Consider the following 27,673-nt stretch of genomic DNA (forward strand, 5'->3'; position numbering starts at 1 on the left):
CGCGGTGACGCACGCGTCGGGAGGGCCGGGCGTCCGCCGGGGGCCGCAGCCAAAGGGGCGAGCGGCGTGAGCCCCGGACGGGTCCGGACCGCGCCGGGTGTCAAGGCCGCATCTGGTGGGGTTCGTGGGAGCTGAACTTTGGTGAGCAGTATGCGGACGTGGGTGTAAATCCCATCGCACTTTGAGTTCGTCGTCACGGCATCTAGGTGAGCCTGGTCCATCCGGGCTGGGGGGCCAGCCTGCGCTGATTCAGATAGCAGAACAGACCTTGTCGGCGTGTGTATCTGTGGGCACTTAGAGATCTATATGTGGTTCTTAGTCCAGGCTACACGTTATAAGCTACTGGAGCGCTTTAGAAAGAACTCCGGTGCCCGGCCCAATCCTAGACCATTTGAAACCAAATCCAAATAGGGCCTGAACATAGTGTTCAACCCCGCCCCCCCCCCCCGCAAAAAAAACCCCCAAAACTCCTTAAGTATTTTTGATGCGCGGTGAGGGATGAGGATTTACAGAGGTAACTAGCTTACTGTAATAGCTATGAAACCATCCATCTTTAGGGACGAAATAGCTGAAATAGCTAACATGTATTGATCTGTCACTAGATGGGGGTAACTATGTGCCGGCGTGTGGTGACACACGGCATGAAACATTGTTACCCGCACTTTGCAGTTGGCGAAATGGAAGCTCAGGAGGTTAAGTAAGACTGTCAGTGAGGACCCAGGGAGGCTGACTCCAGAACCCATTCTTTCAGTCATTACATATGCTGCATTGGAAATCTGCCTTCACCTAAAGGCCACGGGTTCGTCCGAATAGGAATACTTGTGTTTGCCTAAGGACCAGCCAGTTTATATACATATATTTATACATGTGTTTTTATTTGCAAAGTCTTGCTTATATCAAAGGGAGGAGAATCACCTGGTGAATTCATTAAGGCCTATAGTTACTAGCATTTTCTAGAAGTTTATTGTGAAGAGAGGAGAGAGGATCCCAGTAATTTGAAGAGAACGGATTCCATGGAAGTTTTTGTTTTTGTTTTGAGACTTGAACGTACGTGTAAGGTGAAGGGAAGAGTCCAGAAGATACAGGTAATTTCCGTGGATTTACATGAGCAGCCACGGAAGTCCTTTAGGTTGCTGGACACGATATAATTTTGTTGGTCATAGTTGTAGCATAAAGTACAAGGCAGTATACAAAGTAGCAGAAGTTTTGCCATGAAAATTTGGGAGGAAAAAGCAACTACTCAGGTTTGGAGTACAGAAGTGTTGCTTCTGCATCCCCCTTCTCTGTTTTATTTATTTCATTTGCCTCTCCATCAGATAAACTCTTATTGGGAATATTTAGATGTGGGGGTAATCCATTTGTTTTGAAAATGTGTTCATCAGTATATTCCCTAAGGAGATTCCAAATAAAACTGACAGGCAACAGAGGTTTTCCCCTGAAAACAAAGGGTTCCAATTACAATGTTTTTGTGCCCAGTACTTGTTAAGTGGCATTGTGTCACAAAGAAATGTCTTTACATTCCTACTAATGATTGCTGTCTAATATTGTTAGCTGTATGGCAGACATAAGCAAATTACTTAAGTTTTCGAGATTGATTTTCACGTTGCTTGCAGTTTTGGTGAGGAAAGCTTATAGAGCCACCAGGGCAAGCTTGGCATAACTGTGAGTGTCATGTTCTGGCACGGAAATAGCACTCTAACCCCATGTCCCTCCCTCTGTTGTCATCCCCACCCCTGTTGACCAGCAAAGATACTTTAATCCAGCATTGCCAAACCACTTTGTGGTTCCTTTGCACAGCTCTGCCTTCTGCTCCTAGGGTACCTCCTTTAGGAAGTTTCCCTTGATTTCTCCTCCGAAGATATTTAAAAATATCCTCCTGTGTCACCTCTATCCCTTGCACGTACTTGTCTCAGTGCACTTGTCACAACATATATTGTTTTTGTTTATATGCTGGACACCTCTACTAAGTTGACCTCATAAAAGGCTGAAATGGTGATTGTTGATCTGTGTATCACTGGCACACAGTAGGCACCCAAGTTTATTGTGTCAAGTCTAAATTGAATTTGAGTTGCATTATTTGGGCTGATCACTTTGTTCTTAACCGTCTTCACTTCTGCTGCTAGCTACTAGGCTAAAGGCATACGTCCTTGCACAGAGAATACAGAGTACCACCAACACATTCTAGTAAAAGGAATAGGAGGGGAGGGGCTAAATGTAATCAGCTTTTCACTTGTTTCCCAATTTCATTCTCAGTTCGCCAATTGTTTACTCATATACACTGGGAGAGATGTTCAACGTTATCATTTTCAACTTATAAATATTTAGGAAGGAAGAAATGACACTATGTTACCGATGAACATACTCTTTTATGTGTTGTAGCAGAGTACGGATGCATCATCACTTTTCATTACACTGTAATTTTCAGATTTAGTATTACAGAGGTATTTGTAGAACAGCATTGTCCCTTAGAGCTTCTGGGATGTTAGAAATGACTTACAGTGATATATTTATAATGATTTGTAAGTGATAGCCACTAAGCACTTGAGGCTTGTGAGCCTTTAACTGTGGCTAGTGTGCCATAGAAACTGAACTTCTCATTGATTTAAATGTAAATAGCTACAAGTGGCGGACAGCGCAGTTATAGAGGATTTGCTTAGGTGTAAGTCCAGTATTTGATAGGTAAAGATTAACTTACAGTGTTCTGCCTTTAAAAGAAAAATCTTGACTCATTTTGTAGGGCATGATGCTGTACTTCCCGTTCATGGATTATAAGGTGTTTCCACGGTGATATTTTTGACCTGTGCGAGGCCTTCATATTGTAGAGCATCTGTCTGTGTTTTCTATGGGCTTTTCATGTAGTTCATGTCATGTCCCATTTTTACAAGCAGAGTGGAGTGGCTGTGAGTCATTACAATTTTGAGTAATTATTTAAAAAATCAAGTGGATTTGAGCCCTTGGTGTATAAACTGATTGGAAGTCCCATGAGCTTAATCAGCGCTTCCCTAAGATGTATGTGGAAGAGCGGGTGCTATGTTTGCCTTGCTGGCCATTATATCCCCAGTGTGCTTGTACAGTACTTAACACATAGCAAGTGCTCAGAAATATTTGTCGAATGAAGGAACATCCAAGTAAGTAAACCTCTCTAATTTAGCCTCAGAGAGTATGTTGTGGAGCTGAAGAGGAGGCCGAGAACCAGTAACTATACTGTAATTTACAATTCTTCCGAGGAATGAATGCAATCTCTCCGGGGACTTTGGTTCCCTTCCTGAAAAATTTATAGCAGGAATTGTTACCCCTATTTGATGACAGTTTGGAAAATAAAGTCACAGGAAGATTTGGTGCTCACGTCACACGGAGGGGGTTGAAAGTGTAAATCAAATCGAAGTAGTTGTTTCTATTGCTTTGTGCACTTGTCCGTGATTCTTCCTCAAAGAAATAGTCATGTGCTGAGCCATGTTAGTTAGTTGGTCTGTGAAATCGAAGGTAATTATATATGTTAATAGTGTCTGAAAAGAGGACTGAAAATCTCTCTGATATGGTGTGACATTAAGAAAACTGCTTCTGTATGAGAAACAGGAACGGAAACATTTATCTCTTAAAATCTCTAAATCTGTCTGTGGTAATTCTAACACCCAAGTTATAAACTTCTCAAAGAGGATATTTTAAAATGTAAATAGAAACAGATGTTTAGTTGTGCAGATAACCACTACTAGACTTGAAATATTTATATTAAAAGGTATGAGATATATCAAACATCTGTTTAGAGCGAGAGCCCTAAGGCCGCAAATTGTAGATTTCATTTCATACGGTAGATGCTATATTGGTGGGTTGATGACACAGCCCTATATGTGGTCTGGTACTTGTAGGGGATGATGCAGACTCTCCTCTCAGTGCTGTGCATCACACTTACCTAACTTGTGGGGTTATGTGTGGCTGAATTATAGCCCTGCTCTCGTTCCTAGGACACAGGCTAGCTTCCTATCATTATTGTGTTGCACATATGAAAACTAATTTTAAACTAGGGTAAGTAAAACATTATTGAAAATATAAATCTGTTGTCTAAAAAAAATTGCATGATACATTCCAAGATAAAATGTAAAATTTTTTGAGGGGTATCTTTTAGCAGTTTCTGGCCTGTTAGTCCTTTATTATTGCTTTTCAAACACCTTTGGTGTGTGAACGTCTTTGGTGGTGGCAGGGGAGGGGAGCCTCCAAACCCAAAACAAACCATCAACCATGTGTCCCATAAATTCCTGCTGTTGCCCTCAAAACGGAACCAAAACACACCCATAACAAGACAAAACCCACCACTGCTGTCGGCAACAAAAGTTAACCCACCCAACGGAACAAATAAGAAAGCCTGTGAGATTTAAGTTATTGCTTTTGTGGAGAGGCGAATAGTGTGAAGTCTTTTTTTAGGTATTAAATGTGAATTGCTCGTGACAAAAAACTTTATATCTGCCTAAATATATAGCAGTGTTGTAAGAATTCATACTTGTGGTAGATCAAGATTTAGTCAGCCTAGAAGATCCTTTGTAACTGCTTGTATTTAGGTGTATAGTTTAAGAATCATTTTCGAGGTTTATTGAGAACTGCCCTTAGTGACTTTGGTCACTAACTTTGGTATAAGAATTGAAGAAAGTTGCTAGCTTCATTTCTTTCTCATCAGTGGAGTGGTGGGATTGGGTCAGTGGTTCTCAAACTTTAGTGTGTCTAGAATCACAGAGGGCTTGTTAAAACCCAGATGGCTGGACCCCACCCCAGAGTTTCTGACCCAGTAGGTCTAGGGTGGCCCTAATAATCTGGATTTCTTACAAGTTCCCAGGTGATGCTGATGTTGCTGGTCGAGGACAACATTTTGAGAACCATTGGATTTGATCATCTCTTCTAAAGTTCTGTGATTCTGTGCCTCTTACCCCCCGCCCCCCACAAGTTGTAGCACCTGCCCTTTGACTTCTGGAAAATTATTTCATTTAAAGATTGCTATATGGCAAACTGGAGTTTAAAAGTTTAAAATGGATTAAATTAATTTTATTTTAAGAGTTTCTTCAGAATCCCATATATTGTGCAAAAACTCTTGAGTCTGTTAAAACTTAGATTGGAATTCTTACCCAATAGTGGAAGTCCTGGTTAAAATATATTGAAATATTACTGATGTTATTAAATGACAAAACTGTTTGCTGCTCCCTAAACCTAAATGTTTAGGTACAAGATCTAACCCAGTGCCTCTTAATATACAGCAGTGGAGCATGATACATCACATTAGATAGTTGTGAACTCACTAAGTAAATGGTTTTTATGAGAGGTAGTTCTTTACTTAGTTAAAGCTAGTCTATGGGTCCATAGTTAACCTGGGTATCGTCCTCCAAAGATAACTGCCTCATAGGAAACTCCTGCTTGCAGGAATGAGGTGCCCATCAGGAGATAAGGGTAAGCTAGGGCACGGCCATTCCCTATTTCGAGGACTATGGGGAGCAGTGGGGGCTCTGCAGTTTCTCAGTGAAGGGGCTCTGGGGCTAGAACCTGGTAGGAAGGCAGTGGAGATACCAGGAGGTGTCTTAAAGCAGCCCTTGCAGAACAAGCACACTGTCCTTACCCAGAGTATGTGTTTATTTCGCCAGGCTGGGGTCAGGGTGGAGGGGAGAGTGGGGGAGGACTTAGGTGAAGGGTTCGTGGAGATGCCAAGGCACTCTAACAGGTGGTGCTCTGGAAGCATTCCAGATTAAACTAGACTCCCAGGTGCCAGGAGTCAGATGGACTCATGGTTGAGGTGACTAGAAGTGTGGTTTGACAATACATTTTAATATGAGTGAATTTATTGGAAAAGAAAGAACAGTAAGATTTGGGGGAAAATATAATCTTATCTGAGAGCAAGGAAATAAAAAAGAAGAAATGGGTGAGGAGTAAGGAATGGGAGGATAAAAATGAAAAGTTTGAGTATTAAATGTTCTAAACTTTTTTGAGGGTATGTCAAGACTAGTTAATAGCACAGGCTTCTTTTGTTAGAAAATAAATTGATGAGTTTTCATTTCCGGTGAATCCTTCAAATTATCACCAGATGCTATTACTTTGACTTACATCAAATGCCTTTCCAAAGTTATGCCCAGAATTCATGCAGTGCTTACATTTTTAGATTGCTTTATGGTCGTTAACTAGTTTAAATCAAATTCCTGGAAGGCACATGCAGTGCTTATTACGGATGCGTTTTATAGATTAGGAAACAAATCATTAGTGTAGCAGAGGCCACAAAGCTGGGCTGAGGCCACGAAATCTCCCTGCTTTTCATGTCTACCAGTTTTAATTTTATCTTGAAGTTCTTTATTTTCTAACTTCTTTGATAAAATTGTTGAATATTAAATCTGAGTTGATTTGGCATCTGTATAATTGATTTTAGATTATATTTCATGTATACAGCCTTAGATTTTGATCTACTGTTGATTGCTTTGGGAAGAACTACCTTTGATTTGCTGCTCAGATCTGCAGTCATTTCTGGACTCAAATAGCTATGATATAATTCTTTGTAACTAAATCTGTGAAGCAGTTTTGGATTCTTTAGACTTGACAGTTTGAGGCTGGGGTTGGCCTTCTACATGGCAGTAGTGCCCGGGAAGGCCCACGGGCCAGTTTTCACTGAGTAGCCAGTGGGAGGGAGGTGCTGCTGTGTGATTCCCCACCCTCCATCTCTCGTAGAGTTTGTCCTCCATCCCCACCCCCACCCCCAGTAACTCTGAAAAACCTCCTGTGCTTTAGAGAGTTAAGACACTTAACACACTAGCACTTGGCAACATCTGTCTTTGTCCTCCCACATCTCTTGAAGTCCCTGTCTTCCAGCTTCTGACATTTCTTTTTCTCTGACAGCTAGGCGGCTGGCCTCTGGTTGACCAAAGTCCCCTGTGGATGTCCTTTATGGACCTATCTCCACATCCTTCTTACTTTTCCTTCTGGTTCTCTTTCTGTGCTGTGGCCTATCTTATTTAGTTGGGTGGAAAGAGTATTGAGGTTAGAACAGTGTTACCATCTCTAATAATGGTTAGTGTGTACCTGCCTCTTTGGTTGCTGTGCTAGGGGCTCTATATTCTTTCCACTGGGTTCTAGTTCCCACTGGCTGCATAACCTTGGGAGAGAGTCCAAGTCTGTGCCACACTGGTCTGTAAAATGAGGAGTTGGTGGAGTAAGATGTTTCTGGCCCTAAAGTACTGTGATAGAGTTTTTTCACCTTGTGGTAGGATTGCAGACCCTCACAGGAGTACTTCAGCTTTTTGAAAGATCCGTGTTAATCAAGACTGGCCTCAGTGTAGGGGTGTTGTTTCTGAGTCACAGGATCAGGAGACCCAGGACTCCTTGAATTAGACTGTGTCTGGCCGTCTTTTTCCTTCAAGAGTTAGGGATGGGTCTCAAGGGCACCCTTCTCCACACTTGTACTGTCTACATCAGAACACCTGAAAATTAATTGAACCTGAACACTCCACTTTGGAAAGGTTGTTGACCCCAATTTGGAAGATTCGTCTGCTTCTTTCATCTCCATGATAGAGGCACTGGGTGATGTTTAGACCACGAGGGGAGTTTCTGGGAACCTGCCTAATACTTCTGTTAATTCTTGTGCAACTCATTAAAAAAATGCTATCCCAGGTCTTTCTTTTGCAAAATTGTACATGGCCTGTGACCTTGAGTGCTTGTTTACTATTTCCAGGGGAATTTTTTGTTAGTACTGAATCTTTTCATAATGTTCACAACTAACTTATCTATTCATTGTCAAGGCCATTGACAACTGTTTTGTTTTCTGCTTTTATATTGATGTGTCATGTTTATCGCACATATTGTCCATTTTCTAAAAATCTACGAGTATCTTTTTTTCTCTATATTTCCAGAGAGATCAATCACTGTAAGCTGTGGTTGGAACAGTTACTTTGTCAGCTTTGTCCTTAGTGTCACTAATATTCCTTCAGCTTTTTCTAATTTTTAGCTTTTCAAAATTGTGTAGTACCTATTTTTTATAGGCTCTGCCCCAAAAGAATTTGTGAGGGCTCTTCAATCTTTAGTGATTATTGCCTGAAAGTGCGGGTACTTGGGTAGCAACAAGTGAAAAGTATTTTTAAATAAAATGCCATTCATAGCCTTTCTTTGGATTTTATCTTTGAAATCTGTCATCTAGTTTATGCCTTTTAGTTAGTTGATGAAAAGTTACTGTGCAGGCTTCTCCTATTTTCATGGAAAAAAATACCAAAATCCTGCTTTTCTCCAACTTCTAAAGGGTTCAAAATTAAGATTCCTTCTGCTATTAATTTAATTCTTCTGAAAAGGAACAGAGGAGTTTGCTCTTTGCCATATGTATGTCTCTGTTACTACCTAACTAGCATTTTGGAACAAGGACTTCATAAGCTTAATGAATCAATAATCTGTTTAGTTACTTTATGTCAGCAGAGTATTTTCAAGATACATATTTTTCAGTAATAAAAGGTCATTTGAGATTCTGAAAAACAGAAATATGTCCAACAACAGATTTGCTTTAAAAAGATTTTTAAAGTGATCATCTGTATAAGAAACCATGCCTTTATAATGCCTGCAGAGCATTTGCTTGCGTGGAGGGGCGGGGGGGAACGTGATGGTGGCCTGATATCCTGGGCTCCTTCTGTGTCCGAGGTTCCAACCCTTGACTGAGGAAAGGGCCCGTGTGGTTGAGGGACGACTGCAGTGGCATCCCGAGGATAAGACTGGAAATGCCCTCGTTAGGACTGTATTTGCTTGTTGTCTCTGGACAGCACCAGTTGTTTGAAAGCACTGAATTGCATTTGTATAAATATACATAGTACTTGCTAACACATCTTTTTGGATCATTGTGCTCTTTTGGAATTAAGAGATCCAAGCTCTGGAAAGATGACTCATCAGGAACATGTCAGGTCCTGGACATTCCCATAAACAGTCTAGTGTATTTTGGATCGTGGCTCCTTCTGTGTTAGTGTTCATGCGTTGGAATCCTCCTAATCCTCGATGTGGAGCCTAGGAGCAGCCACAAGTAAACATGTCCTCTCTGGGCAAACTTTCTGTCCAGAACTGAACAGAAGAAAACAGACAAACAAGAACACTTACACGGGTCTGCAGCCTGTCTGAAGGCTTGTGGATGCTGGTTCCCCAGGGAGTACCATTTGGGGCCATTCCTCTCCTTGTTCATTCTCCTTTATTTCTGTCTTTGTGTTCTTTACTCTCTTCATTTCCTTCCTTCCTTTTTTTTTTTTTCCTTCCCCTTCTTGGGCTTTTTTCTGTTTCTTCTGTCCTTCTTCCTTTCCCTTTTGCCTTTCCCATTCCCCCAGGGATAGCCCAGTAACACCTGCCTGTTCCCACAGGTACTGTTTTACCCTAAATGGCAACCCAGAGCCAAAGACAGGTTTTACTCTGACAAGATGCTCCTGCAGAATATTTCTAAAGGTTTGAATATGTTTATGTAGCAGATGCCATGATGAATGGAAAACATATGTGAAAATGTATAAGTTCCCAAACCCTTTAGGATATTTAAATAGGCATTCAGATAGGTTTTAGACTGAAGTTTAAATTTTGTGCTAAAGGACATCCTGCCAAAATTTAGGTAATAGTAATCATGTAGATGATGAATTTCAGGATTCTTTGTATTTATGAAATTTTTGGTAAACAAAGTTGTGGTTGGCTTACAATAACATTTTTAAATTGCTTAAGCTGTAACTAAGTTTGGTATTAAAAAATATGACAGAATCAAATTTGTGTTAAATACACAACTATTGCTTATGCCATTGTCAAGGATCAGAGTATATATTCTAGCTCTATGGGGCTTCAGAGCTAATTTAATTGTCTTCTTATTCTGTAGATGAGGCAGTTTACTTAATTTTACACCCCTGGTTAGTGGCATAGCTGACCACAATTAGTCCTTTCACTTCCCTATCCACTCTGCTTTTTTCGGACAGAAAGTTAAATTTATGAAATTTAGAGTAAAATGGACAGAGAAGCCTGGAAAGAGTATATGAATTCTAAATCTAGCTTGACTTTCATTTGCTAGTGATGGGGTGTCGGGCTGGGTGTTTAACGTCTCTGAATCTCACTTTTTGGAGGTTTGAACTTAAAGCTCTCTTCCAGGTCTGTGACTTACACTCAGGTAAGAATAATGACATAGATTTCATTTCAAATCTTTCTGTTTTACTTTTGTAAAATTTCAATTTGTACAATTTCAATCTGAGACTTATTTCAAGGGGAAGCGCTCCTACTTTTAGTAGGTATCATTTGTATGTTTTCTTATCATCAGCTTTTCCAGAGTGTCTTGTTGTTAGACACAGGTTGTTGTCTTAGCATGATAGCTGCCTCTGGCATCACCTTGATTAACTGAAGTAAACATATTCAGAGGCCCGTCTTCCTTAGTTTCAGACACGTGGAAGAGCACCATGCGGGAATATTCCATTGACAGATGACTGAGAGGTGCTTTTTTTTTTCCCCCAAATTGTTAACAGTTTATTACAGTGTTAGAGAGTAATGTCATATAAATAAAATGTAAGAGAACTGGCTATTCTAACTTCTAGAGTTGCTTTATTTGGGATTCTGGAACAAGTTTTTCCATTCTCAGTAGGATAATCTGTCATTGAGTCAGGGAGTAGACAGTTGGGGCAATCTGGAAGGATAGGAAAGATGCGATGCGTTTAACATTTTGGAGAAAAAGCTGAGGAGACTGGAGAAGCTTTTCTAAGAAGACTGAGCTTTGAGACCTTTCCCTCATTGCTTAGCAGTGGTTCCCATGCCCTTCTTTGTTTGGAGAAAGCCATTCTTTCAGTAAGTACTTTTTGAGCTGGGTGTTGTGGGAATTACAAAAGAATTATTCATCCAGAGCTTCTTCCTCTAGGTATTTACTGTCTTGCTGGGTTCCCAATGCTTAGACTGTGAAAAGATGCAGTAAATGTCCTACTGCCCCAAGGAGTGGCTAGAGAAGGGAGAAGGACTCAAACAGTAGGAGAAGACTCCAAGGAGCCATGACATGTGAGCAGTTTGAGTTAAGAATAGCTAAAGAACTTGTTTTAATTTTCTGAAGGATGGGATTGGGTTAGGTTAGGACATAGGCCTGGGAGTTGGGAAATAACGATTTTATGTTTTAAGGTGGCAAATGAGGGGACCCTGTGGAGGTACCAGAGCCTTTTTTTAAATTTTTTTTTTATTTTTTGGGGGGTACACCAAGTTCAATCATCTGTTTTTATACACATATCCCCGTATTCCCTCCCTTCCTTGACTCCCCCCACCTCGAGTCCCCCCCACCCTCCCCGCCCCAGTCCTCTAAGGCATCTTCCATCCTCGAGTTGGACTCCCTTTGTTATACAACAACTTCCCACTGACTATCTATTTTACAGTTGGTAGTATATATATGTCTGTGCTACTCTCTCACTTCATCTCAGTTTCCCCTTCACCCTCCCACCCCCTCCCATACCTTGAGTTCTCCAGTCCATTCACCAGAGCCTTTTTATCCTATATTTTTATTTTGAAGATGTCAAACCTTTAGGAAAACAGTACTATGAACACCTGTTTACGCTTCTTCTAGATACATCAGTTATTAGCATTTTGCTACACTTGCCTCATGTTCTGTGTATGTATGTGCTTTGAATTAAATATGGTGTGTATTTTTGTGTTATTTTGCCTAACCGCTTGAATATAAATTGCAGATACTATGACATTTCACCTCTAAATACCTTCTAAAGAGGACTTTCTTCTGTATAACCGCAGTACAATTATCACACCCAGCAAGTTTTGCATTGATATAATAACATGGTCTAGTATATAGAAAATATTTACATTTGGGAATGGAATGTGTATTTTTTTATTTGTTTTAAAATCAGGTGGACTTGTCCGGCACAATGTATATTTAATGAATTTGGGAGACAAGAGACTAGGGCCAAAGAAACTGGTTTCTACATATTTTAAAATCCTGTAGAGCCATTAAGATAGAAAGAGGAAGCTCATTATATTCTGATATGCTGTATACTTGAAGATACAATCTTACATAAGAACAAGGCATAGAAAAGTGTAAAAAAGAATTTATAAACAGCTGTGAGTGGATAGGTAGATAGGTAGATTCATAGATAGATAGGTAGGTAGGTAGGTAGGTAGAAAGAAAGAACATCTCTGGAAGGATAAAAAATGAACTATAACATTTCATGCCTTTAGGAGAAAGAAGTAAATAGCTGAAGGACAGGGAGACTTTTCCCTGAATACTCTTTGTTTTTTACCTTTTGAACTTTGAACATATTATTTATTCAAAGGTAAATAGTAAGTAAGCATAGACTTAATGTTGATACTGTTATTAACCTTGTAGGGTATAGGACAATACTCTTTATATCTTAAAGAAATTTGGAGAGTGAAACCTGAAGCAAAGATGAAGGAAATTTTTTGTCTTTTAAATTTTGAAGTTTGATGTTTGTGTCGCTTAATGGAAAAGGATGTTCATGGCGTAAGAAGATTTTTTTTTTCAGCTGCTGCTGGTGTGGAGAGGAGGGAGTTGGTAGGGGTCTGGTATACAGAAAGTCTGGGAATTCCATAGAGGAAGCACAAAGGAAGATGTAGTAGGAATTTGTTTATTCCTCTCGGATAATTTTTTCCTCCTCTAAGAATGGGAAACAAGAAGCGAATTTTGTAGTTTGTTTCAATAGAAAAGTACAGAAGATGGCAAATGGGACACAAAATTTTCATTTCTTATGTATTCATGCTATCTTTGGTGATGAAAGAAGTACATTAAAAAAGCTGCTAAGAGAAAATGAACATTTAGGAATAAGGGCTGGATGTTTTCTTTATTTTTAAAAGAGATTCTTGGGTTTTACTGAAGATTACCTGAAGGTTAAAAGAAAACCTTACTGAGTAAATACTAGAAATCTGTGTTATTAGTAAATTATTTCTATTTGATAGTAATTTATTTCGTGTGATCGTTTTTATGTAATTATATGGTGAACTTGTGTGATACCTATGCTTAAAAGTTACTCTTTCGAAATATGTTTTGAAATATGTTGCATAAAAGGTTAAAATTAATTTCAGAGTTAGCCAGTGTTTTTCTGTTTTTGAACGATTAACACAAACTATGGATTGGTACTCAGTGCCCTTTCTCTTGAAGGCCAGTGTTTATTAATCAGTAAGTGTTGAATTGCTCCCAGTGTCCATTAGGTATCCTGTGGTTAATGGAGACAGATGGTCCACCCTTGATAGATGCTTCTGGAAAGTTAACATGTCAACAGTGGCAGTTACATTCCTGTCAGGGAGGGAAGCTGCTGACTGCTCAGGCAGGCCTTCAAGAGGAGGGAAACCGCACGGTTTGTTTGGGCATCTAGGGTGTGACCTTGCAGGTGAAGAATTTTGATTTTATCAATTCATTCAGAGTCAGTGAGGACTGTGAGACTGAACGATGGTGAGTAAGCTAAGCAAGCTTACAAGCTTACGGGAGGTTGGGTAGCGCAAAGAGGTAACTGCCGAGGGAGGTGTACTGTGGTCAGTTGTAGACTGGTTGAAAGGATAAAGTCTGGGTCATAACTTTACTTGGTGAACATAGAAATAAGATGGGGAAGGATGGGATATTTTCAACTGCTATTTTCATCAAGTCACAAGAATTTGATAGAGGACTTTCTTTTGCTCCAGGGGCTATTCTTCCTTAAAAACTGGGCCTTAAAGTATTTACTGTGTGGTGCTTGATAAACAGGAATCCTTCTCTGGGTTTCTTTGAAATTAGTTGCCAAAAGCCTTATTACCCTGTGGCAGATATGTTACAATACAGAGGAGAAATAATAGCAATGATAAGGAGTGCTTACCATGTGCTGGGCACTTTGCTAAAATGTGGGGGTTTTTTCCCTATTATTTCATTAATCCCGCAACAGCCCTAGGAAATAAATAGTATTATCATGCCCACGTTATAGAAAATCAAAGCTTGGGAAAGCTCAGGCCTTGGAGCCGAAGTCCAGAGCCAGGTAGCCTGACTCTAGAGAAGCTTATGATCTTAGCCACATGCGATAGAATGTCTTTGGCACGTTTCAGCTTCTTTCCAGTTGTGTTTTCCTTAGGATAGAGCATGGCCATTTTGAGACACCTTATCTCTCAAATGAACACTTAGGATATACAGTTATTGTTAAAATATTTAAGCAGTAACTGTTAGCATAGTTTCTTTTTGGAGATTGCTGATCTTAATCTATTTTATGGTAATTCTGAGAGTAGTTTTCATTTAGAGGATGGTATGTTAAAAATGAAGACGGCTGGAAAAACCCAAGGATAACGCAAAGAAAAACTATTTTTGCTCAGATTCACTTATTTTCCCTGTTTATTTTAGCATTTGTGCAGTTTTCTCGCTCATGTATGTATATGTATATATTTTTTCTGAATCACTTGAGAATGTTACATATATCATGGCTCTTTACCTTTACATTTTTTAGTGTGTATTTCCTAAGAACAGGAATTTTCACTTACACAACAGTAATATTTCATACATTTATGTTGTTAAAATATTTTCATCTGATCTGCTCTCCGTATCGCAGTTTTGTCAGTTGACCTAATATTGTGCTTTATGACATTTTTTCCCCTGTGGTATAAGACCCAGTCTAGGGTTATATATCACATTTACTTGTCATATCTGTTTACTATCCTTTCATCTGGAATATTTCTACCTTTCATCTTTGATCAGATTGACATTTTTTGAAGAATATAGTGCCTTTTTTGGGGAAATAGTAGAAAATGCCTCCTTTTGTATTTGAAGTTTTCTCATCGTTAGATGCAGGTTATTCATTCTCAGCCAGATTTTCCTTATTTATTAAGTTTATTCAAAATCAGGAAATTACCGCTGATACAATAATATTATCTAAGTACAGATGTTAGTCAGATTCCATCAATTATTCCCAAGATGTCTTTATAGGAAGAAAATCCTGGGCCATACATTGCATCTGGTCGCCTCTCATTTGGAACAGTTTCTCAGTCTTTCTTTGTTTCATGGCGTTGACAATTTTGAAGAGTGCTAGCCAGTTATTACTAGCATATCCTTCAATTTTGCTTTGTTTGAAGTTTCCTCATGTTGAGATTCAGGTTTTGCGCTTTTGGCAGAAATGCTGCACAGGGGACGTTGTGTTCTTCTCAGTACGTGCTATTCAGAGGCACCCAGTGTCTGTTTGTTCCACTTCTGGGCATGTTGACTTTAGTCCTTTGGTTAAGGCCACGGCTGCCAGGTTTGACCAGTGTTACTCTTTCCCCCTTTTCAGACAATAACTATCTTATGGAATGATGTTTTTTGTTAATAACCTATTATACCTCAGACATTTACTTGTAGGCTTTAGAATCCATGGATGATTCTTGCCTGACTCAATTAGTCTTATAATGATTGCCCAATGATGATTTAAAATTTCATCATTCCCTCTTCATTTATTCATTGGCTTTTTTCCACGAAGAGTGTTCCTTTATCTCTCATTTATTTATTTTTGTAAAATGTCAGTTTAGACTCATGGATTCTTACTTTATTCTTATCTTATTATCCTTACTTATTTTGAAGCTCAAATTGTCCTAGATTTGGCCAGTGGGCGCCTCTTCAAGCTGGCTCTTATGTCCTTTTGGCACATCCCCATCGTTCTTTGACATATCCTTACTTCTGGCACAGAATGGTCCTCCTTGTATATTTTCTCTGCCTCAGTCCTGAAAGTGGCCACTTCTCCAAGGAGTTCTGTATGAGAGTACCTAATTCTCCATATCCTGGCCACGGGTGACTTTTCACACCGATTAATTTTTGCCAATCTGATAGGTCAGAAATAACATCTCAGTATAGTTTTGATTTGTATTTCTTTTATAAGTGAAATTTAACATCTTTTTATGTGTTTAAAGGATATACATGTGTGCATCTGTAATGTGTATACATGTATACATGTCTGTATATGTATGTGTGTGTACATTCATGTCCTTTGCCTATTTTTCTGTCAAGTTACTGGTCTTTATTTCCTTAATTTTAATTCTTCTATGTTATGGGTATTAGCCCTTCATCTGTGATATGATGCAGATATTTTCTCCTTTTTCATCTATTGTCTTTGATTAATGATTTTTTTTGCCATACAGAAGAAAATTGTTAAACATTTTTATGTAATCAAATTATAAGTCTTTTATTCTTCCTGATTTTGAGTCATAGTTAGCACGCCCTTCCTTATCTCAAGGTTAGAGAAGAATTCACCATTTTATCCCTTCTAGTCCTTGTATGGCTTCTTTGTTTTACGTTTAGATCCCTGATTCATTTGAAGTCTATTCTTGTGTATGGTATGAAGAATGGATCTAATTTTATCTTTTTCCAAATGGCTAATCAATTGCTTTAACCACTTATTAAAAAGTCAGTTTTTGCCCTAGTGATTTTTAGATGCCCTCTTTATCATATACAGTACTAAAGTTCTATCTGTACTGCTATATTTGAACTTTCTGTACTACTCCACTGATTTGTCTGTCTACTCATGGACCAGCAACAAACTTTTCATTAAGAGGCTTTAAAGTATAACTTAACATCTGGTAGGACTAGTCCTTCTCTCTACCGTTTTGTGTTTTCCTGGCTGTTCTTGCACATGTATTTTCAATATGAGGTTCAGTATCAATTTTCCAGCTTTATTAAAAAGAATTGTTGGTATATTTATGGGGATTGCATTAAATTGATAAATTAATTTACAACAAACTGACATTTTTATGATGTTGGCTTGTTCTTTTCTAAAATAAGAAATGTCTTTCCATTTCTTAAAGTCTTCATTTGTGTCTTTTTAGGAATGTTTTAAAGTTTTCCTCAGATGGGTTTTTTACATTTGTTGTTAAATTTATTGTTAAATATTTTATTTTCTTTGTGAAACTTGAAACTTGCTTTTTCCCCCACTTATGATATCATGGCAGTTTGAACAGGTCAGTACATGAAGAGCTATTGCATTATTTGAAATGAATCTATGGTAGTCTGTTGTACCCTAATTTAATTTTTCTTCTGTTGATGTATTTTATGTTGCTTCTGAGTTTTCCCTATTATAAACAATGCTGTGGAGAATATCTGTGTACATATATTTTTGTTTACTTGCGTAATTATATTTGTAAAATAGATTGTTGGAAATGGAATTGCTTATTCATAGGCCACGTAGAGTTGTTTGGTAATACATGCTACCAAATTATCCTCCTAAACTATTTGACACTTTTTAAAGTCAAGTGAACTATTGTATATATCCTCTCTTAAAAGACATTAAAAACTTCTTTATTTGAAGGAAGGGTTATAAAAGCTAATTCTAAACAAAAAGTATATCTGTGTGTCCACTAATATGGGGAACATAAAGATAGCAAAGTCATGATTTCTCCCTTAAATAACTTAAATGTATATAATTTTGGAAATCAGATATATGTTTATTTATATGCATTAGAAAATAGAAAAATTTCTTTGGTAGGTAGACTTTGAACTAAGCCTAAAAGAAAAGTGTTAAATTTAGATTAGTAGGGAAAGTCAAAGAAGGGTGTTTCATGTGAGAATAGCATAGGCTAAAGAAGCAGAATTTTACCGTGTCATGTGAGGTCAGTGAAATAACTGGCCTTAGACTGAAGCAGGTGTTTGTATTTAAAGATAAAGTAAAAGCAGTTAGTGGAAGACCTTGGGTGCCCAAAGAGTGTGGATTTGATCCCCTCGGCTGCAGAAAGGCCTTCTGAATTAATAATCTATTGCCATATAACAAATTACCCCCAAATTTAATGGCTTAGAACACCAGCAAACATTTACAACCTCTTAACAATTTCTGTGGGTCAGGGATTTGGGAGCAGGGAGCTCTCTTGCAACATCCTATTCCTTAGACGCAAGCCAGTAAGTTCAACACACATTCAAGGGGAAGGGCATTAGTTTCCACCTTTTAAGGAAAGGTGTGTCAAAGAGTCTAGGAACATTTTAAAACCACCACACTATCTGTGTTCTGAAGAAGAGGAGCAGTGGTATGATTTTGAAAAGGAAGAATACCATGATATCTAGCAGAAGATTAATCTGGTAGCAGTGGCAAAGATGAATTGAAGAAAGGGAGAAATAGGAGATAGACCTTAGTGCGGTAACCCAGCGGTAGAGTAGTGATGGCGTTGGTCGGGGAAGATGAGAGAGAAGGCAGGACACATAGGAGGGGTGCAGCAGAATGGGAGAGAGGAAGATGTGAGTAAAAAAAATGCGTGCAGAATGAGCAGGCGTGTAATAACTGGTAAGAGAAACCAATTTTGAGGAGATAAAGGTGCTTGTCTGGTTTTAGACATTCAAGGGGAAATTCCTAAGCAGTTGAAACATGAACCAGGGCTCATGTTGAAATGTCTAGCCAAAGAGGGAAACTTCACATTTGTCATCCCAGAAGTGAGGGTTAAATTCTTCAAGGGATGCGTATGCAGAGAGGCAAGCCAGAGCACTAAGGACCAAGCCTCTGGGGGAAGCCGCGGTTTGGAGTACGATTAGGAAGAGAAGCTAGATCTATACTATTAGAGAAAGAGCCAGCTGTGTTGCTGGCAGAAACAAAAAAGGTGGAGTGATCGAGAGCTTCAGATATCGCAGAATCTGAAGAGAATGATGTTTGAAATGAATGCATTTGCCTGTAAGATTATTAGAGGTGACAGCAGTTTAAGTGGAGTAGAACAGTTTTGGAAATTGGATTATAGCATTTAATTCGATGATTAACTTTTTTTAAAAAAGTGCCTGAAGTGGGAGGATGAGTGGCTGGCGTGCCTTTCATCACGTAGATTCTGAGATCTTACATCCTTCTTGCCTCCTTTTAGCACCAGCAAGCCTCCCTGGAATGGATCTTCTGCTCAGTTCTTGGATTGAGGGATGAAGTATGATTTTACTTCACTTGTTTTCAGGGACTGTTAACTGTGAGTGAAATCAACTTACTTTATAATTTTTCTACTTCACGTACTGTTTTTAACTATTCTTAGCTGTGCTCTTTCCCCTCCTCCCTTCCTTTCCCTTTCACCTGGTTAGTATGACTTCAGGATCAGATCCAAGACAAGACATCACCTGTTTTACCATCTTTCTTACCTCTCAGCTTTAAGCTCAGTTCTGTTATTCATAGGTTTTGTTAATTGAACTTGCAGGGATGATTAGTAAATGTGATTAAAATAGCTGCTGACAAATGTAAATATTAAATTGAAAGATGATTTTGTATTCTTTCATGTTATATATCTGTACATGTATTTAATCAGTTTTCAAATTAGTAAAATAATTGTCAATAAGATGGAACAAAAATATGAAAATATTAAAAAAAATTACTTTATGTGAAATAGTATATTTCAAGATTTCTATAAAGATTTGAGATCAGATGGACCAAGGATTTGTGTAGTAAGACACCAACATAGCCAGAAATGAAATCTGAGTTTTCTCTACTATATGGTGTGATGATTATTATTTCGTTTTTTTTTCTGATAGGGCTGTTTTTCCTTTAAGAACAACTTTGGGTCTTCTAAGGACTTAAAGAAATGAAACAAGTATATCAATAGTAACTGTGATCCTAAATTAAAGGGTAGACTTTATGCTATGAAGAAAAGTATTGCCGATAAATTCTTTTTAGCACAAAAGGATGTGAGTGACATGGCAATGTCATATTTGAATAAATAGGGCAGCAGTAAATGATGTAGCCTAGTTCTGCACTGTGCATGGAAGGTGAGCACAGGAAGAGCTGAAAGGGTCAGGGGAGGAGGGAGAAGGCCAGCAGGAGTGAGGGAAGTCTGAGAAACTTTGGCGTGGAGAGCACAGATAAGAAGTGACTGTTGAAGGAGGCGTGAAAACATGGGCTCTAAACATGTCAATACTGCCATGATGGTTCTTACATATATGTCCTAGGAGATTGACGGTTTTGTTGTTTGTTTTCACAATTAAATGTCAGGATATATTTGCGAGGATTGTCTCATGAGTTTTACGACTTGTACTTGGGCAGCAGACAAAAAGTTAGTGTGGTTAATTGATGTATTTTCCTTTTCCTGTCTCCCACCTGTCATATCCCCTCCTCTTTCCCTAATGTTCTCCGAGACTCACTTTGGGCACCATCAGTCCCAGAAGCTTCCTCCAGTGGCCTCTCCCATACCTAGTGGCCCCCACTTGCTGGGTTCATTGTCCTCCTCCAGGCCCCCTCGACTCCAGAATGTTCTGGGAATCACTCTGTCACTGGGATGCTCCAACATGTTATATAAATGTCTGTGTATGTGTTTGTTTTCCCTACTAGACCGTGAACTCCTTAGTGGAAGGGGTCAAGTCTTACTCATCTGTGTATCCCTACATCCAATAAGTATTAGTGAAATGAACAAGTGAATGATTTCCCAGGCCTTGCAGTGGACACACTCACCACGGTCCGTCAGTCCGTGTGGCAGTGGAGTCACTGTGCTTTGATGGTCAGGAGATGCAGTGACTAGGGAGACAGAGCATGTGCACTGTAGAGAATCTGGGGTGGACTGGAAAATGAGTAGGGTGGAGTTTCTGATCTTGAGCTGTTCCACAGAGTAGGTTTCAGCGAAAGCTTGGGAGCAGGAGCCAAGTAAACGAGATGCTGTTGGGTAGGCGTTATAGCGGCAGCCTCGCACACAGACAGCCTGCAAGCCTGCGATCATTCCAGCCTGGGGAGGCTGGGAGGTGGGTATGTGGCTGCTCACCATGTGGAGGAAAAGGAGGAATGTGTACCAGCTGTAGGAGTCTGGGGACCATTTTTTGAGACATTCAGAAGGAGCTTGAGGCTCATGGGAGTGGGGGAGTGGCACGTGGTGGGAAGCGAGATTAGAAGGAGCCATGTTTATAATCCTAGTAGCTGGTCTTTGCCCTGTTGACTGTGGGGGAACCATTGGAGGTTTGTTTGTTTTTTTCACTTATTATTTTATTTGTTTATTGGCTGCATTGGGTGTTCGTTGCTGCGCACGGGCTTTCTTTAGGTGTGGTGAGCGGGGGCTACTCTTTGTTGTGGTGCTCGGGCTTCTCCTCGTGGAGGCTTCTCTCATTGCCAAGCACGGACTCTAGGCACGTGAGTTTCAGTAGTTGTGGCATGTGGGCACAGTAGTTGTGGCTCGTGGGCTCTAGAGCACAGGCTCAGTAGTTGTGGCGTATGGGCTTAGTTGCTCTGTGGCGTTTGGGATCTTCCCAGGCCAGGGATCGAACCTGTGTCCCCTGCATTGGCAGGTGGATTCTTAAGCACTGCGCCACCAGGGGAGCCCACCATTGGAGGTTTTAAAATCAGAGGAATGGCACAGATATACATTTTAGAAAAATACTCTGGCAGCAGTGTGAAAATTGGACTGCAAGGGAAAAAACTAAAGAGAATAGACTGGTTAGGAGACCAGTACAGCTGTCCAGATGAGCGAGGTGAAGGGCCTGGATTAGGGCACTGACAGTGGAGATGTGGAATAGGAGACAGTGTGGAGTATGCTTTGGGAGGTAGAATATGTGAGACTTACTGACGGGAGCTCCATATAGTAGCTGTGAGAGAAATGGAAGACTAGCCAACTGGGTGTAGATGTTTTCATCCTGTAGCTATTGGATGGGAGAGTAGAAAGGGAGCTTGGATTTGATTTTGGACATCTGAGAAGGGGGCATCCATGGCAACAACTAGCAGACTGTTGGCAACATGACTCCAGAGTCCAGGAGGGAAAGATGTAGAGGGTGGAGTCACGTGTGTGAATGGGTGATTACACAAGGGGAGCTAGCTGAGCAGAATGAGGGCGGGCCAAACAGAGGACCCCTGGACACTCCAGCATTTAAAGGGCAGTAAAGCCCATCTAAGAACAGATTCAAAAGGGGAAGTAGTATCAGATGCCACTGAGAGGTGAAGTTTGGATGAGAAGTAGAATGAGGCCATTGGATTTGATCAAGTCAGAGACTCTCAGTGAGGAAAATTGTAATACTGGCATTAGAAACTTCATTCCAGTGGCTGAGTACAGTGGCCGTTAATGGGTACGGACGGTGAGTATATACAGGCTACCTTAAAAAATGATTTGAAATAGGAGGTAGATTATGGAAAAAGGGTAGAGGGAAGGTCTTTATTTTGGCATAAGGTAGTCTAAGTATACTTCGACGGTCTGAATGTCTGACATACTTGGAACAGCCATCGTAGGAATGGAGAGAAAGCTGCCTAGGGATCAGCTGTGGAGTATTGCCCAGCAACAGGGGCCTGGCGGAAGTGGGAAGCAAGTTCTTCTACCAAATGGGAAAGGTACTTGAGTTTTCTCCTATAGTCCTCTCCTTAGCCTGGGAGCTGGAACAAGCAAACTACAACATGACTATTTATTTCTTCTTCTTCTTATTTTAAAATTTATTATTTATTTATTGGCTGTGTTGGGTCTTTGTTGCTGTGCGCGGGCTTTCTCTAGTTGTGACGAGTGGGGCCTGCTCTTCATTGTGGTGCACAGGCTTCTCATTGCAGTGGCTTCTCTTGTTGTGGAGAATGAGCTCTAGGTGCGTGGACTTCAGTAGTTGTGGCACACAGACACTTAGTTGCTCCGCGACACATGGGATCTTCCTGGAGCAGAGATCGAACCTGTGTCCCCTGCATTGGCAGGCAGATTCTTAACCACTGCACCACCTAGGAAGTCTGACTATTTATTTAAATATAAATAATTCTTTTTTCAAAAGAACTTATAAGTTTCTTTTAAATAACAAGTACTTTTCAGTATTCTGTGTGGTAAAATATATATAAAATTTATCCTTTTAACCATTTTTAAGTGTACAGTTTTGTGGCATTAAAAACGTTTACATTGTTTTGCAACCATCACCAACCTCCATCACCAGAACCTTTTTATCTTCTGCACTGAAACCCATTAAACACCAATTCCCCATTTCCCCCTGCCCCCAGCCCCTGGCCACCACCATTATATTTACTCTGTGAATCTGACTGCTCCAGGGACCTGGTATCAGAGGAATCATACAGTATTTGTACTCTCGTGACTGACTTATTTCACTTAGCATAATATTCTCAAGCTTCATCCACGTCCTAGCATGTATCAGCATCACTGTCAGTGTTCTTAAAATATGTCCTAAGCACAGGTTTTTCAAGCACACAGCTATTCCATGGCCATTCTGCGTTCTCAAGACCTGCCGTGTTGGTTTCACAGCGGGGAGGCAGGCAGAAGAAAGGAATTTGTGTTTATTATGTTCATCCCATTTACCCTGTGTCAGGTGCTGTGTTGGTTGCAGATGCTTTGTCTGACTCAGTCTTCACAACAGCTCTGTGAGGTGGATACTACTGTTATTCTATAGCTGAAGAAACTGAATTTCAGAGAGCTTAAGGATCTGGGGCAAGGACACACAGCTGGCAGATAACTGAGCCAGGATTCAGATCCTGGTCCTCCTGGTACTAGACTCCATGTGTTTTTTTTACAACCCTTCAGTCTCTCTATAGTCCTATCTCCAATTATATTAGTCTAAAAGAGTCAACTCTCTTCGCTTTGAACTTAATAAAGATGTGCTTTTTAAAGTTTTCCTGTTCAGCACGTGTCCTTGACTCCTCATGACATTGAACTATTCCTGTTTTTCATTTAAGCTTTAAAGAACAGAATCAAACATTTGCCAAAAGTGGAGAATTACTGGTATAATTGAATTGAATTAACATTTATTGAATGTTATCTGGTGTATTCATCCAACTTAGAATTTATCTGAGGTAGTTTACAGAACTAAGTTGTTGGATTTGTAGCATAGATTTTTTGAAGGAAAATACTTTTTTTTGACTGAATTTATAGTTTCAGTCCTAATCACAAATAGGAAATGAGAAAATTTGTATTTAAAAAATGAAAAATATATAACCATTCATTTTTAAGGATCTCACAAAACAAAATATTATTCAAGAAATTTGACTACAGTATTTGAAGCTGAAAGCCACAATCTGATACTTGCCTTGCTGAAGATATATTTTTTTAACCTATGAATGTTTCTCTGAATTCTTGAATCTTCTGTCCTGTGCCAGTGAAAGACATTTTTCTAAAAAGCTCTAAGCAATGAGTGACATACCAAGGTTGTTTGAGTGGATGATCCTGACAAAGTAAAAAGTCATTTACAGAACGGTTATTTCTAGAATTCAGGACCTTCAGGGAAGTAAGCCAGTGGGCTTCGGTGTCATTGGAAGGCTGTGCTTATTTCTGCATCTTTGTTCAGTGTTTTGCTTTGAAAGCTTTGAGAGCACCACTGAGTTTTTGAGTTTCATCTGCATCCTGTGCCCAGTTGTTAGAGAGACCCTAAGTCTGAAGTTTGTGTTGACTTTAGAAAGTCATTCTCTGAAGCCCATTTTTGGAGTGAGTTCGAAGAAAGAGGAATACCAAAGCGAGGTTCAGTCTTACAGTGGATGCTTAGAAAAGGATAAGTGGTTCTCTGGGACCATTAGAGTGGATCATATTACCTTCTAAAGTAATGATGAAAACAAAGAAGTCAGAGGGACTATAAAACACCCTAAATTCTTCCTTCAGGCAAATGATACCACATCATCAAGGAGAGATAATTGTTTTCTCTCCATTTTTTTTTTTATCTCTTCTTTAAGAATTAGAAATTTTATAACCCCCATCAGTGGTACATTTAAGTGTTTTAGTATCCAGGTGATTAGCAAGTACGGCATCTCTTCTTTATTTCAAGGCTCTTCTCTTGTTCTGACTGCATACTTTTAAAGGAACTAATTAATATCTGTAGCAAAAAATTTCTCATTGTAGAAGTCATGTATAAAGTGGGCACTTCCCTACCTAAAGTCAGGGACTTAAACTGTAATCAAGTGTTTATGCTTTATTGTTTTGTTCAGATGTAAAAGAAAGAACAATGTTCAAGATATGGCAAAGATATTTTTATAGTATGCAATTTGTGTGACCCTTGCTGAGTCAGGTGAGTGGGCAGAGATAGTTGTAGAGAAAAACAGACTTCTAGCAAGGACCCAGGCTAAAGAGAACAGGAGTGGGGCTGAGAATATGCTCAAGCAGAAGGAATTGTTTGCAAGGGGGGACACCGGAGTGGTTAGGTGGTGGGTCCAGTGGCTGAGGAGAAAGCTTTTGACCCGAGGGGACTAGATCTGGGGCCCAGAGGGAAAAGGACTTGCTCTCTTTACCTTGGGAATTGAGAGGAAAGCTCAGCCTGAGGCTGGGAGTGCAGGTAGATTGACCTAACAGAGAGTACTGACTCCAAGGAATTGCTGACCAAAGGGAAAGGAAATCGTGGCAGGCCTAGGAGAGTCTTTCAAATGTTCTAAACCTGCTGTGAAATTGCATACTGTGAGGTTATTGTGCTTAAAACTTAATCCAAATGGATAGCATTTGTATTCCCCAAGATACACATGTAGTAAATATTTTTGGTGTATTTGAAGAACTCTCAGTCTTTTATTCACTATGGACTAACAGGTAGGGGATTATTGTTAGCAGACAAGAGAGATCAGGATACGATGCCTTCACAGGACAAAACTCTGATGCATTAATTCAGGTAGGCTGACAAAACCCTAGTGTGAAACCTCGGGGGCAAAAAAGTACCCTTTTTTACACAACATTTGATCCTTAAAAATTATTCTCTAATTGTCATCTCTCAGAACATGGCTGGATTTGGCGTACTTAAACTGCAATAGGTCCAGAAAGGGTAGAGACCTGGAGTTTATCCATTCACTTGGTAAGGAACCCCAGTAGCATCAATATAATGTAGAACCTGGAGGTATGATAATATAAGGTGATTGTCCTTAGTGTAGGTGGAATCCTAAAGACTGGGATAGGTTTGAGGTATAGAGGTTACATGACTATAATTATTCTCTGATTTTTGTCTTTACTGTCTGCACTGTTGTTATGTTTTATGAAACTTAGTAGAGCATTCTCTACTTTAAATTAGAGCAGGAATTATTCTTTGATATCAGGTATCACCTTAGCTAACTTTCTCATTCAGGATATGTTTAGTCAACAGATAACTATTGACACATACTAAATACAAGTGCATTGCCTGCTTTGAGTGGATACTACAGTGAAATCAGAGGCAGACATTCTCAAGTTGATCTAATGGGAGAGGAAGATGGACAGAGTGATGGGAACTTGGATTCTGCAGTCAGACCCAACCTGGGGTCACATCCTGGTTTTGACGTGAACTAGATATATAACCTTGGAAAAAGCTGCTCAGTCTCTGTGAGCCTTCCAAGGTTATATACCTAGTACATGTCAGCACCAGGATCTATGTAATAGTACCTATTTTGTAAGAGTGCTGGAGATAATGGTTTGTAAACTTAGGAACTTTGAAAGTCCTCTGTAAACATTGGCAACACACACAGTTGAAGAGAATGCTGCCTTATGGGTCTAGGGCATTATGACTTTGCTGGAAGTTAAGTGTTAGAGATAGGACTTGGGGAGTTATCTGTATGGAAGCAATCACCCAGACTGTATGACTGAATGACACTGCCAGAGATAAACACAAGAAATAACAGGACAGAACACAGAATCTTATTTTTTTTAATCCACAAAAGTGGGCTTGCAATTATATTTCCTATTTTCCTTTATGTTTTATTACCTTGTGGTAACTCAGATGTTAAGGGAGTTGAATCAGACTGACACCAATATGAAGTTAACTTAACTCACAGTTATTGAGCTTGTTGTGTGCACCTGTCATGGGTTCTAGCACTAGATCTACTTTTTCAGTTCTGAAAATAAAACAGACTAAGAAGCCATCTTGGTGGTTAGCTCTAAACTCAGGAGTTTGGCTGACTATTAAAGATAGATGGGACTTCCTAGGTGGCCTAGTGGGTAAGAATCTGCCTACCAATGCAGGGGATATGGGCTCGATCCCTGCCCCAGGAAGATCCCACATGCCGCGGAGCAACTAAGCCCGTGTGCCACAACTATTGAGCCTACAGTCTGGAACCCATGAGCCACAACTATTGAGCCCGTGTGCCACAACTACTGAAGCCCACGTGCCTAGAGCCCGTGCTCTACAACAAGAGAGGCCACTGCAATAGAAGCCCGTGCACCACAATGAAGAGTAGCCCCCGCTCACCGCAACTAGAGAAAGCCCCTGCGCAGCAATGAAGACCCAACACAGCCAATAAAATAAATAAATTAGTTAAAAAAATAAATAAATAAAGATAGATGGCTTTAGAGGTTGGAGAGTTTTCATGCACAATGAATGAAACTGCTAAGTAATTTGGTAAATAATAAAGAAGAGGTTGATTTCTTAGCTGTTTTGTTTAGACATTGTAGTCTCAACTTATTTAAATATCTCTGTCTAATATCACTGATTGCCCTGTCATGTGCTTTATTCTTTAAAAAACTTATGTAATATTTGATACATGCAAAAGGTTATATAAATCTGTATATTAATAGAACATGAACAATACATTGAAGCTACTATGTGAGGAGGAGCTTAAGTTAGTTACTGCATTATTGGTTACTTACTAAACATTATTGGTCAATAGTTAAATATTTCCAGAACGCCACCTCTGTGTCTCCTGCCAAGCATCTGGTGTGGGCCTGGGGTCTTTGTTGGTCAGTCGGTTCAATGTTTGGGGAAAAAGAGCTGGACATGGACCAGAGGGGTGTGAGGACGAGCTGGAACTTGGCAGCGTTGGTGTCTGTCACCACATCTAACCAAGAAGAGAGAACCGACAGCTGCCACAGTTCCTCCTCCTCCGTCTGAAGTGAATTCCTCTTTTGGCCAGCTCTGCCTGGAGCCATTTGTGCCCGGGGATTCTGGGAAATGTAGTTCCACCTAAGTCGGGTTGATACAGTACAA

General features: G+C 39.8%; 1 long non-coding RNA gene across 1 annotated transcript in view; it reads left to right on the forward strand.

The window, feature by feature from the left end:
* Positions 1–27,673, forward strand: part of LOC130852569 (uncharacterized) — a 55,926-nt gene that overhangs the window by 2,345 nt on the left and 25,908 nt on the right. Inside the window, exon 2 of the long non-coding RNA XR_009053380.1 lies at positions 18,751–18,846. This is a non-coding gene — a long non-coding RNA (uncharacterized LOC130852569). The remainder of the gene's footprint in view (positions 1–18,750; positions 18,847–27,673) is intronic.

The sequence above is a fragment of the Hippopotamus amphibius genome, chromosome 4 (assembly GCF_030028045.1).
Source record: "Hippopotamus amphibius kiboko isolate mHipAmp2 chromosome 4, mHipAmp2.hap2, whole genome shotgun sequence".
Lineage (NCBI taxonomy): Eukaryota > Metazoa > Chordata > Mammalia > Artiodactyla > Hippopotamidae > Hippopotamus > Hippopotamus amphibius.